The sequence below is a fragment of the Castor canadensis genome, chromosome 16 (genome assembly GCF_047511655.1).
Source record: "Castor canadensis chromosome 16, mCasCan1.hap1v2, whole genome shotgun sequence".
Classification (NCBI taxonomy): Eukaryota; Metazoa; Chordata; class Mammalia; order Rodentia; family Castoridae; genus Castor; species Castor canadensis.
Genome location: NC_133401.1, coordinates 26,174,908 through 26,188,620, shown reverse-complemented (window position 1 = coordinate 26,188,620; position 13,713 = coordinate 26,174,908). Strand labels below are relative to the sequence as shown.

The window sequence follows — 13,713 nt, the reverse complement described above, 5'->3', positions numbered from 1 at the left end:
AAACCTGCATTCCTACTTCTCTGAACTTAAACAACTTAAGAAAAGAAGCTGTGCTGCATCTCGCCTCTTGCTCTCTTCAAGTTCTCATAGGTTTCTCATAGTTCACTCCCCACACTAGGGCTATACCCTAAAGAATGTAAGTCAGGTTACAAAAAAATGTAACATATACAATAATTGCAGCATCATTCATAATAGCTAGGCTATGGAAACAGCCAAGATGCCAAGATGTACAGATCAAGAAAATGTGTTATTGATATACAATGGAATTTTATTCAGCCAGAAAGAATGAACTTTTGTCATTTGCAAGTAAATGGATGGAACTGGAGAACATCATCTTAAGTGAAGGTGGCTAGGTTACAGAAGTCAAAAACTTGCATGTTTTCTCTCATGTGGAATATAGACCTAATACAAGTACAGCAATTCTATGAAAAAAAGTCACAGTAAGGTTACATATAAGGGGGTGAAGATAAAAGAAGGAAGTTGAGAAGCTAGCTATGGTTTATGTACTCTATAGAAGAATGTACATAAAATTTTTATGTAGTTAAAACCACCATAAGAAAGGGACTAAGGTAGAAAGAAGAAAAATAGAGGAGATGAATCAAATCAATCTATAACACATATAAACATGGAAATTCCACAAGAAAACTCCCTGTGTAGCTAACTTTTTTGTGTGATACCGGGACTTGAACTCAGAGCCTTCATCTTGAGCCACTCCACCAGCACTGTTTTTATGAAGGGTTTTTCAAGGTAGTTTTTTACAGAACTACTTTACCGAGGCTGGCTTTCAGTTGTGATCCTCCTGATCTCTTCCTCCTGAGTAGCTAGGATTATAGGCATGAGCCACTGGTGCTTGCTTGCATAGCTATCTTAAACAACCAAAAATGTTGATTTTTTTTCTTCTTCTTTTTATATACAAAATTGGAGAACATAGGGCAGAACTAGTCGTGCCTGCAGAGGCACAAGAGGTAGGAGGTAGGAGAGGGGAAACTGTGAAGGAAGGTGAATATTGTGCAAATACTGTGTACACATGTGTTTAAATGAAAAAATGATATCTGTTGAAACTATTCCAGGAATTGGAGGGAAGAGAGGATGAAGGAAAATGGTGGAAGAGTGAATTTAAGTATGATATATTTGATATATTGTAAGGACTTTTATAAATGCCACACTGTACCCCCATGCAGCCCAAATTTAAAAGAGTTCCCAAAGTCTTAAGGCCACCAGCACTGCAGAAATTTCCAAGTCCAATGTCCCCTCCCAAAATCAAGTGAAACATAGCTGTGAGTCCTTGTAAAAAATTAAAAAGAATTATTACATACTTCCTGTATATAGAACATTGACACCTGTTGAGGTCACCATGAGAAGGAGAATGTAGTAAGAGGGAGAATAAGGGACAAGATGAACTAATTCAGGAAATAATACACGGATATTTGGAAATATCACAATGAAACTTCCTGTGTAACTATAACTAACAAAATGTCTTTTAAAAAAATGAAGAACAGGAAGGTAAAAAAGGTCCTATCTGTGGGAGTATATGAAGAGGGTATAAGGAAAGCGTGAAGAAGGGCAAATATGGTGGAAATATTTTGTACTCATGTATGAAAACAGAACAATTAAACCTGCTGAAATTGTTCTAAGAAGGGGTGAAAAAGGAGAAACTTTGAAGGATGCATCTAATTAGGATTTATTGTAAGCACTTATGTAAACATCACAATGAACCCCCTATACAACCAGAATATGCTAATAATTTAAAAGGAACAATGGAAAAATAGCAAGGAAGGATCACACCTAAGCAAGATTGAAACCTAGCAGAGCAAACACTAGACACTGAGGTCCACATTCTGCATCTGAGGCACAAAGAGGTTTCATTCCTGTATTTCCATATGTGGATATAGTGTGCTTTGATCTTTATTCTCCCCTCTTGCTCTTTCTTATCCCTCATCTCCTAGCTGTTATTCCAAAAAATAGTGTTTGTGAGTCTCTCTATTCTTTTTTCACATATCCATATAAAAGGACTTCAATCACATTTACCTGCTCACTCCCACTCCCACTGGTTTATTTTCCCCAAATACATCCTTTTATATTTAGATCATTTATTCAGGTCTACATTTGAAATCTGAAAGGAAGCATGCAGTATTTGGCTTTCTGAGTTTGAATTATTTCACTTAATAAGGTGATCTCCAATTCCATACACTTTCCTGTAAAAGACAAAATTTCATTTTTTATGAATGAATAAAATATATACACAATGTATTACATGATATATGATTAGTATGAATGATTTATCTCAAATTTTCCTTGTTGATTCAATTGGTAGGTGCGTGGGATGATTCCATAACACGGCTATCCTGAATAGTGCTGCTGGGTAAATATGGATGTGCAGGTTTCTATTGTACATTGACTTTGATTTCTTCACATATATAGTCAAGAATGGTGTGGAAGGATCATATGGTAATTCTAATTTTAAGTTTTTGAGGAATATTTATACTGATTTCCATAGTTGCTGTACTAATTTACATTCCATCCAACATTTTTTTCATATCCTCAGAAACATTTATTGTTGTTTGTTTTTTTGGTCTTTGTGCAATACTGGGGTTTGAATTCAGGGCCTACACCTAGAACCACTACACCACTTTCTTTGTGATGGGTTTTTTTGAGATAGGGCCGTGATAACTATTTGCCTGGGCTGGCTTCGAATCACAATCCTCCTGATCTCTGTCTCCTGAGTAGGTAGGATTGCAGGTGTGAGCCACTGGCTCCTTGCTCATTGTTTTTTTTTAATGATAACTACATCCTGACAAGGGTGACTTGGAATCACAGTGTCATTTTGATTTGCATTTCCTTTATGACAAAAGATGTTGACCATTTCTTCATGTATTCACATGCCATTTTAGCATCATTTTCTGAGAACAGTCTGTTCAATGAATTTGGCCAATCATTAATTGGATTTATTTGATCTGTTAGGGATAATTTCTTTCTTTTGGTAGTACTGGGGTTTGAACTCAGGGTCTCATGTTTGCTAGGCAGGTACTCTACAACTTGAGCCATTCTGCCAGCCCTGTAGCACTTTATCTGTTCTGGATATTGTCCAGGGAATACCCAGCAAAGATGTTCTTGAGGTCTGCAGGTTCTCTCTTCATTCTGTCAATTATTTCGTTCCTGTGTGGAAGATTTTAAATTTGATGAATCCCATTTATCAATTCTTACTCTTATATCCTGAAGATCTGGATTCCATTCACAAAGTTGTTGCCTGTGTCTGCATCTCCTAGTGTCTTCCCTGTTTTCTGGTGGTACTTTCAAAATTGTAGGAATTTCAGTGGATCATTGATCTACTTGAATTGATTTTTCTACAGGGTGAGAGATAGGGATCTATGTTTAGCTTTCTACATGTGGAGATTCAGTTTTCCCAACACCGTCTTGGGAATAGGCTGTCTTATCAATGGTATGTAGTTTTTGCCCTTTGTCAAACATCAGATGCTAAAACTGTGTCCTTTCATTTCTGAATCTTGTACTCTACTCCTGTGTCAAACATTAGTATGGATACAGTATCCAGACAGAGAAACAATAAGGAAGCAGGGGACATGAGCAACACTACAGACCCAATGGACCTAACAGACAAGTGAGAACACCCAGCCAGCAGCAGCAGAGCACATGTCCACTTGCACACATCAGAATATTCTCCAGGAAAGGCCAGGGGTGATCATAAGACAAGTCTGAATGAATTTCAGAAGACTGAAATCACACCAGGTATCTTTTCAGATCACAAAGACAAGCATGAAACCTCATAACTGCATGGAAATTTAAAAACACATTATTAAAAATCCATAGGGTCAAAGAAATCAATGGGGAAATTGGAAACTATTGCAAGTCTAACTAAATTGAGGACAGCATATATGGAAACTTAGGGGATAAGGTGGGATTATAGCTAGGTGGCCGAGCACATGCTTAGCATTCAACAAGCCCAGGGTTCAATTTCCAGCAGGAAAAGTGAAAAAGAGTAAAATAAAATCTTAATGAGTGATGCAAAAGAAGTTTCAAGAGGGAGGTTTATAGTAATAAATACCTATAATATTAAAAATTTTTAAATTTCAAATAAACAACCTACCTTCAACATTCTGCTCCTGATCTCCCAGAGCACTCCTTCCAGGGCTGATGCAGGAATCTGGCCTCATTAGGTTGTTTGTTCAACTTATGTAGTCCACTCTTACCAATTTAGCACTTTCTCAGAGTTGTGGCAGGTAGGGAAGGCAAAGTGACCTGACACTCATATGTCAGACAGACACCATGGATGACAGCACTGGAGTAAATCTGATTTATACAAACAGAGAAGCAGATTTGTGCTGCCTAAGAGTCCTGAACAGTGACCAGAGAAAGCCAGTGCCATCTGCAAATGCAGGGAAAGTGACAAACACCTGCAGCCCTCAGCTGAAGCCCTGTCTACACATCCATGTGGAGAAGGACACCTGCCCTTAGTTACCCCTGGCTGATCCTAGAATCAAGTGGCCCCTACCTCTAGCCTCTGTCTTTGATGTGGATTCTTCTCCATTTGGGGAACTTTCCTTTATCTTATTCTGCTGATGACAGTGATGATATGCAGATTTTAGATATATTATATGGACCACTTCTAGTGCTCAGGTAAAGACCCATTACTGGGTGTTTACATTCTACAACACCAAGAACCTCTCATGTCCAAAGTCCAATGTCCATCCTGTTCTAGAAATTAATGATGGCTGAGCCTCTCCATGTCCCAGACACCACTGACCCATGACCACTCTGAGGAGAGAAGTGCAGGATGCAAAGGAGGAAGGTCAGGTTCACAGATGGTGTGTCCATCCTCAAGATGGCCCAGGCAGTGTGTGGTGAGCAGGCATGAAATACAAATCAGCACCCAACCAACTGGAAGAATTCAGCCTTGAGAAACAGGGTCACAGAGGAGGTAAGAATGCCTTGGAATCACTTCTGAGGATTTTGTTGCTAAGAAAAAAGGTACGTCATGGATTAGATGGTTTAGCAGGGGAAATCCACAATCAGATTCCAGAGAAGAACCATTTTTCCTTCCACATGTCCCTCTATCTCCTCTATGGTCGACCCCATGATTATGCTCCACATGAACTTCATAGTCAGGTGTTCTTTGTGTCTCTTCTGCTCAGCATCTGCCCTGCAACAAGGACCTGCATCTCCCAGCAGCATCCACAGTGCTGGGGAGGCGATGGGCCTTGGTAAGGACCCCACAGTGCAGTGCAGTTGGATGGGCTGAAAGTGTAAAGGGGACTCCATGGAAGGCTTGAGAAGGAAGGACTGTACTTCAGTCACTTTCACCTGAAAGATATCAGCTCTGAAAGAACCAGGTGTATTTGGGGCTATATACTAGCCCTCAGTGAGATGAGGACAGACTAGGTGGATGTAGAAGGGTGTGGAGGAAACCCCATTTCTGTTGGAGGTGTCTGCAGAAAGCAAAGTGTAAGCCCTGGTTCCAGTTATAGGACCACAAGAACCAGGATCCTGAGAAGGGTAGATCCCTTTCCTGTGGGGCTACTGAAGTGACAATCCCATGACAGGCCCAACGTGAATTCCAAAGTCAAACCCTGACATGCTGTGTTATGTGCCCTCATCCATCTACACAGCTACAGCCATGGGTGGAGATGGCATGACCCTCACTCTCACAGCCTTGTTCTGCCTCAGTGAGACATGAGGGAGAATGGTACCATTTTCTGGGAGGAATCAAAAACCACAGCCTCCCCTGATTCGCTAGGAGTCTCCAGGGGCTCAGGAGGCTCCAGGGAGGAGAAGACCTGCTCAGGCTTCCGGGGCCAACCTCTCACAGGGACCTGTCTTCCAGGTCTGAGTGTGAAACCAAAGACCCAAGTTCTGTCAGGTGAGTGTGTCCCCAGCTATCTTTCCTCATCACTGGGAGCAAGGGTAGTGGGGATGGAGAACAGCAGGTGTGGCTGATGTTGGGGGTGCCTGCAAGGTACTAGGCTGAGAGCTGGGATAGGTGGTGGGAGATCCTCGGACCCAGCCTCTGATTTCCTTGAAAGGACCCTCCCCAAACCCACCCTCTGCCTTGAGCCAGGGTCTGTGATCACCCAGTAAAATCTTGTGACCATCTGGTGTGGGGGGAAACTGGAGCCTCAGGAGTACCATTTGAATAAAGAGGGAAGCCCAGAGACCTGGATTAGACAGACTACACTGCAACCCCAGAAAAGGCCAAGTTGTTCATCTCATCCATGACAGAGCAGGATATAGGATGATATCTCTGTTATTATGTCAGCTCTGTTGGCTCTTCAAAGTTCAGTGACCCCCTGGAGCTGATGGTGACAGGTGATTGTACATTCAGGGGTCCCAGCCCCAGAATCTGCCTCCAAGAAAGGGTTCTAGACTTAGGGGTGTTCCCCTCTCATAGCCCAACCATGAGTACATGTGTGAGGTGTGAGCCCATTTATCATACTGCTTCCTTCTCTCCTAGGAGTCTACTACAGCAAACCCAGCCTCTCAGCCCTGCCCAGTCCTGTGATGGCCTCAGGAAGGAACGTGACCCTCCAAATGTGGCTCATGGCTGGGATTTGACAGGTTCATTCTGACTAAGGAAGGAGAGCACAAGCCCTGTTAGACCCTGTAATCCCAGCAACACTCCAGTGGGCAGTTTCAGGCCTTCTTCCCAACTGTCCCTGTGACCCCCAGCCTCAGGTGGATGGTCAGATGCGATGGTTATTCCAAGAACAAATCCCAAGTGTGGTCAGGACCCAGCAATCCCCTGGAACTCCTGGTCTCAGGTGGGGTAGCTTAATTTTTGACACAATTTTTTTTGAATCCCTAACACATTGCCATTAGCTGAGGCTGAGGGAGTGCAGAGACGCTGAGTAAGAGACCCAGAGTGGAGAATAACTAAAACAGGCAATGGACCCTCATCCACTGGCTCATCTTGGATCCACTAGGATCCAGGTAGCCATTCCTCCTGACCCAGGAGGACCCTGGGTCTTCACTCATCGAGATAACCTGATCCTCAAGGGATACTCTGTCATCATCTATGACAGATTCTCTCTGTCCAAGGATGGGAAACTTCAGTGTTGAAGCATAGATGAGATATTGTAAGGCCTGAGGATCAGGAGTGCTTCTTTACTGTCCTTTGTAAGTCTCTGTCAAAATAGCCTCTACCATCTGGTCTGCAGGCCACCAAGCTCTTCCAGTGTTAAGGATACTTCATGTCCATCAAAGTGATTATGCACGAGGTGGACCTCATAGACACAGCAGCCATTAGAGAAAGTTGATGGAAGCTAAAGGGTACTGAGTGGGGGAAAGAAACAGCAAAATTCATGTTCTTACTGCCTTGATACAAGTTCCAGGAGTCCAGATTCGTGAGGCATGTTGAAATTTTCCATACAAAGTGAAAATATGTTTAATTGGACACTTGTGTAATAAGGAAAATCCCAAAGCATTGTGGACCTCTTCTGGAGTTCAAGGACAGCATGTGCCTCCTCGGATGTTTGATTCATAAAATATCTTGAAAGGCAGCTAGCTCAGGTGAGGACAGGAGCCTGAGAAGTCTTTGCAATTGCTCCAGGCTACAGAAAACCTGAGTCACAAGATGCAGCACAGGCCAAGGTGTGGCGGTAGTATATGAAGAGTAACAGCACAGACCTTAAAATTTTAGAGCCACACAGTCCCGTTTCTTCAGAGAAACAATCTTCCTTGGGGAAGGGATTTCTGTATTTCTACTGAGTTCCACCTGAGTGGGAATGTCTGGCCATGTGTATGTAACCTACTCATTATGGGACCAGAGGTGAACATCATGACCCACCCAACCCTAAATTGAACTCATCCACTGTCTATTGTCAGAGAAGTGACTCATATGAGATTTGGCTTAAGAAGTTCCCAAAAACATGTGGTGTGCAAAATAGAAAACCTAGCCACTAGGCTGAACCAGGCTCTGGGATGACCTGTGGAAATCTGTGACCACATGGTGTCAGGGGAACCTGGATGTCCAGATTATCTTTTGCATAAAGAAGGAAGCCCAGTGCCATGGTACAGAAACTTCACTGGACTCAAGTACAATTATATCCACATGCTCATCCTGAGAACCTATGACTGCATTAATTTACCTGGAAAGAATGGGCTTTCCAAATTAGCTTAATTTAAGGAACTTCAAAGGGAGATTATCCATAGGGTCCCAACGCAATAATAAGGTACTTGTAGGTGACAGAGTGAGGCAGGGTCAGAGATGGAGGTGAGAAGGTGGTGCAGAGGTGGGAACAACATGCTCGTCTGTAAGAGGGGAGGGATGAGGAGGCACAGGATGCACAGTCTGCAGGAACTTGAAGAGGTGAGTAAGCAGAGTCTGACCTGGCCTGTAGAGGACACAGTCCTGGGGGAATGTAACTCTAGCACAGAGATCACTTTGCACTTAAGATCTGCATAACTAATGATCTGAGTGTTTCTAAGGAATAAGAAAGTAAAACTGAATTTGTGTGTGTGTGTGTGTATGTGTGTTTGTGTGTTTATCCTACTTTGAGTTGTGAAAGTTCGTATTTTCAGTGTGTGCCATTCAGTGATGTACGTGAAAATACTCAAACATATGTGGTTGATTTGAGGGCAGAGCAGAAAATAAAGATGGAAATAGCTAGTAGTCATGGACATCACCCTTTCTGTCTCGTGTGTGCCACAGGCTGGTGTTCACTCCACCTTAGCTCTCAGGACATGATAGCTGTTTTAGGGAGTGAGCTTCCATTTACTGTAGGGCTCCTGATGCCACAACCAGATGACAGGCAGGACCTGCCCTCAGAGTGGCCAAACTACTCTTGTCTCTCTGGCTGTCCTGCTGGGGAACTTGGTCTTATCAATCTGCACATCCCTGGTCAGTGAGCAGAGACACCATGATCCCCACACTAGTGGCCTTGCACTGCCTTGATGAGTTGAGAAAAGGGAGACAGTGCACTCTTGACTGGGAGGGATGCCACTCAAAACCAGGTCTTTGATGTCAAAAGACCTCAGGTCTCAGGAGCCTCTGAGGACAGAAGCTACTCATGTTTCAGGGAAAAATTCTCAATGGAACTCACTTCCAGAACTGAATCTGGACACTAGGACCCAAGAGTAAGGAGGTGAGTTTCTCCTCAGCTATCCCAGATCTCTCCTCCTCACTGGGATCAAGGGGAAACGTATGGGTAGCTGGGGATGGAGAACAGCAGGTGTGCTTGATGCAAGGGTGCCTGTAGGGTCTTGAGCCTGAGAGCTGTTGTCTAAGGGGGTTGTTCTGAAACCACCCTCTGTTTTCCTTGCAGGGACCCTCTCCAAACCCATCCTCTATGCTGAGCCAGGTTCTGTGAACACCGGGGCTGTGCCTGTGACTATATGATGTGAGGTAACACTGGACGCACAGTAATACCACCTGAATTAAGGGATTTGCTCACACCCTGGTACACATATTGCCCACTGCAGTCCAACAAAGCCAAGTTATCCATCATCCACATAACAGAGCACTATGCAGGGCTAAATCAATGCAACTATCCCAGCACTACTAGCTGGTCAGAAGACAGCAACCCCATGAAGCTCATGGTGACAGATGATAGGTCACACAGGGGTCCCAGTTCCAGGATTTGCCCTCAAGAAGGGGGTCTGCTCTCAGAGGTGTCTCCCTCTCACAGCATAATCTGTGGATAATGTGGGAGGTTAGAGTCCATTTGTAACACTGTTTCCTTCTCTCCTAGGACTCTACAGCAAACCCAGTGTCTCTGCCCTGCTCAGCCCTGTGGTGAACTTAGGAGTGTGGCATGGTAGGGATTTGAGAGATTCATTCTGACCAAGGAAGGAAAATAGAAGCTCTCCTGAACCGTGGACCCACAGTGACACCCCAATTTCTGTTACAGGCCCTGTTCTCTGTGGGCCATGTGACCCCCCCGACCACAGGGAGACATTCAGATGCTATAGGTCTTACAGGAGCAATCCTCTGCTCTGGTCTGTACACAGTGACCTCTTGGAGTGCCAGGTCTCAGGTGAGGAAGCCCCAGCCTTTCACTTAAAAACGTGGGACTTGATACAGTTCATGGTGTGTGGTGGGATGAGGGGAACCAGGAGTCCTGAACTCATTGATAAAGAGTGTTGGAGATAGTGGGCAGTGTTGTAGAAATTAAAGGAGACAATGAAAGCCAAAACCAGAAGATATGAAAGTGGAGTGGGTTATCTCATGACTCCTGTGGTCCTTCTGATAGTTAGGGATCACCTTAAATGTCATCTCCCATTCAAACATCACAGCTGCATTCTTCAGAACTAACCTATCTCATTGTCACTTGCTTCCTTGCAGGGACCATCCCCAAACTCACCCTCTGGGGTGAGTCAGCCTCTGTGATCATGTAGGTGAGCCTTGTGACCATCTGGTGTCAGGGGACTAAAGAGACCCTGGAATACCTGGGCACCCTGGGGGCCCAGGAATCTCTGGGAGCTAGGACACACAGACCTCACTGGAGCCTGGGAACAGGCTCCATGCCATCCATGATTGAGCAGCGTGTATGATGCTATCTGTGGTACTATTGCACCCTTGCTGGATGGTCAGAACTCTGGGACCCCCTGAGCTCCAGATCTCATGTGAGGAAGCCCCATCTTTTCCCAATTACTTCTTGAGGCCTCATGCATGTTACCATGAACTGCAGTGCCAGGGAGCTCAGGGACCTTGACACAGAGACCCATAGTTTGAGACCTGCAGGCCTGGAGGGGAGGGCCCAGTGTTTGGTAGGATCTGAGCACTTGATCCCTGGCTTTTTGTGCTCTAGGGCTGTCCAGAAAGCCATCCCTCAGAACCTAGTAGAGCCATGTCCTGGCATCTGGAGAGAACCTAACCCTCCAGTGTCTCTCTGACATTAGATATGACAGATTTGCACTACCTAAGAAAGGGGATTGTGACTTCCCCCAGCTCCCTGGCAGTCAGCTCCAGGCTAGGCTCTCTCAGGCCAACTTCTTTGGGGCCCTGTGAGCAGATGCTATAGGGGTTGGTACAGATCCTATGGACCACTCAGTCTTTCCTCTGAGTTGTAGGCCCCCAGGAAACCCACTAGACATCCTGATTGCAGGGGAGGAGCCGGCAGGGTCAGTGAAGAACCCTGACTTTACACAGGTCCTGTAGGAGAAACCCAGGGGTTAATGGGCAGGATGAAGGGTGACATATCAGTAAAGGAGAGAGAAAGAGAAATACAGGAGACCTGTGAAAAGCATAGTCAGAGAAAACATCAACATACAGAGAGACTGAGGTTGTCAGACATAGATCCTATAATGTCTCACTCAAAACAAGATGTGAGGCAGCCCCTCATCATCCTTCTTCATAGGACACTTCCTGACAGACCTTTGCTCTTGGTTGTCAGGCGCTTCAGTGTCCTTAGGAGAAGATGTGACCCTGTTGGGTCAATCATGGAGCCTGAAAAATACTTTCCTTCTGTCCAAAGAGGGGGCAACCAACCCCACTCCCTGTGTCTCAGATCAAAGTCCCAAGATCAGCAGCACAGGCAGCACTCTCCATGACTGCTGTGATCTCAGCCCTTGGTGGGATCTACAGGTGCTATGGGTCTTGAAGTTCATCTCCCTACCTGTTGTCACTCCCTGGTGGCCCACTGGAGCTTGTGGTCTCAGGTGAGGAACTCCTGACCCTGTCCATTCTGAGCACAAAGCTTCACACAGGGATTTGTGCGTCCCACCCATGCACATCTCTGATAACATAACACCTCATGGGGTTAAAGGGAGAACACACAGGGAGGGTCTTCTCCATTAAAGGGTTGAAAAGATTGAAACACTCTCACCTGGGTTCCTGACGCCTGATACTCAGACAGAGTTAAATGGTAGAAGGGATGGAATGAGATGGGTTGACTCTCACAGGAAATACGATTAGCCAGAGGTTGATGGACGGTGGCCTCAATGCCTTCTGCACCATATCTCTATCTCAGAGTAAACTTCCTCAGGTATTCCAACTCTCACCAAAAGTTCCTGACCCCACAGGTGGTGGAAAGACTTTTACCTTCTCCAATAGAAACTTCTAAACCACTCTCAACCTTATTTCTAATCTTCAAAATCTACATCCCAAGTAGCAGTGAGAGGTACACATTAAATGAGTGTCAGATGGTTCTCTGGTTCTCCAAGTTTGGAGCAGGTGCTCATCTGTATTTCACAGGAGTGGGGGTGTTGAGATCCAGGTCGGAAGGAGATATGTGAGTTGATGAGGTGGGAGAGCTGTACCTTTCCAGCCCTCCCTAAGCAGGATTCCAGGAGCTCCACTGCTCAGTGGATTGTCAGGACCAGGGAAAAACAGAAGGACAATGAATCCAGGAACCAGACATGGCAGGGAACCCTGGGAGGTGTTCTGAGTCTGCGCCGTCTCAGCCTGTCCTGGGAAGGCAACACTCTAAGAAAGTGCTCTCCTTTCTACTCTGTGTTTCTCCTTTCAACAAGGGGAGCTTCTGGACCTGACCTACAGGGACCTTTTATTTCTGACCTCAGGGGCATCTGCATGGGAATATCCTAGGACTGCTCCAGTCTCCAGCCCTCTCTGTCTTGTTCTGCTTCTCTCAATACATGTGACTTCTGAGGATGAAAAAGCTGAAGGAGGGGGTTAGGCAGAGAGATTTAATCCATAATCGATGGGTGATAACCTTAATGTAAAACCCCAGTATTATAGAAAATGCCGAGATTTACAAAATCCCACGTTTAGAGTCCACCCCTTTTTGTGAGTCATGCATGATAGTTGAGGTTTTCTGCTAATACATACCACTATACACAGCACTGCTTGACATCCAACACCCAACCTGTCCCAGGAGCTCTGAGAGAAATAGAGGCAGGAGAAGAGCCCAAGTCAACAGGACATGGTATCCAAGCCAGACTTGGACACAGGGAAGATCCTGAGGCTGATGAGGAGGAGCCACTGGACCATTTGGAGCAAACAATATTATTTCATGAGAATAAGCATAAAAATGTGGAACTCAGAGAAAACCTCAGTCCCCTTCAAAGTCTCATCAACACCCTCCTTTTTGGTTCTCATAAGATGTTAAGTCTACTGGCAAAGTGGCTCAGCTGATAAGAGCACTTAACTAGCAATCATGAGGCCCTGAGTTCAAACCCCAGTGCTACCAACAAAGAAGATATTAAGGCTTTCATCCTACTATAAAACTAGTCAGACACCAACAGAAATCAGTAAGGAGAAAATTCTGAGATCTGGTCTTGAACACACAGGGACAAGTCCTGCCCAGAGGAGGCAGGTACCCTGTGTGGATGTTTGGGGATATGGGGCAAATATTTTTCCTTCCCTGAACATTGTGACTCCTGTATCCAAATCCCCAGCCTCCCATTCCCAGGATTACACAATGGAGAATCTCATCCACCTGGGCATGTTTGGCCTGGTCCTCATGGTCCTTGGGGTTCTGCTATCTGAGGCTCAGCAAAGCCAGAACCAAGATGCAGCCAGGAGGTGAACAGGAGAGAGAACAGTGCAATGCTCAGACAGGAGGAGCCTGGAAGATGGCTATGGAAGAAAATATGGGGTACAAACTGCTAAACTGTCCTCTTGGAATCATCAGGAAGTGATCTGGTCTGGGTGTAGGGAATGTCTGGGTTGTCTTTGGAGAAATCTCCTCCATTAAACTGTGATAGTTTCCTTCAAATGTTTTTCACTTTCATTGACTGGCTTGTTCTTTTCTCACCCTTATGCACCTGTGCAGACACCATTTCCCTATTACCCTTTCACACAGT

General features: G+C 45.0%; 1 pseudogene; it reads left to right on the top strand.

Annotated features, from left to right (window-relative positions):
- Nucleotides 1–4,789: 4,789 nt before the first annotated feature.
- Nucleotides 4,790–13,436, top strand: LOC141417913 (leukocyte immunoglobulin-like receptor subfamily A member 5; annotated as a pseudogene).
- The last annotated feature ends 277 nt before the right edge of the window (nt 13,437–13,713 follow it).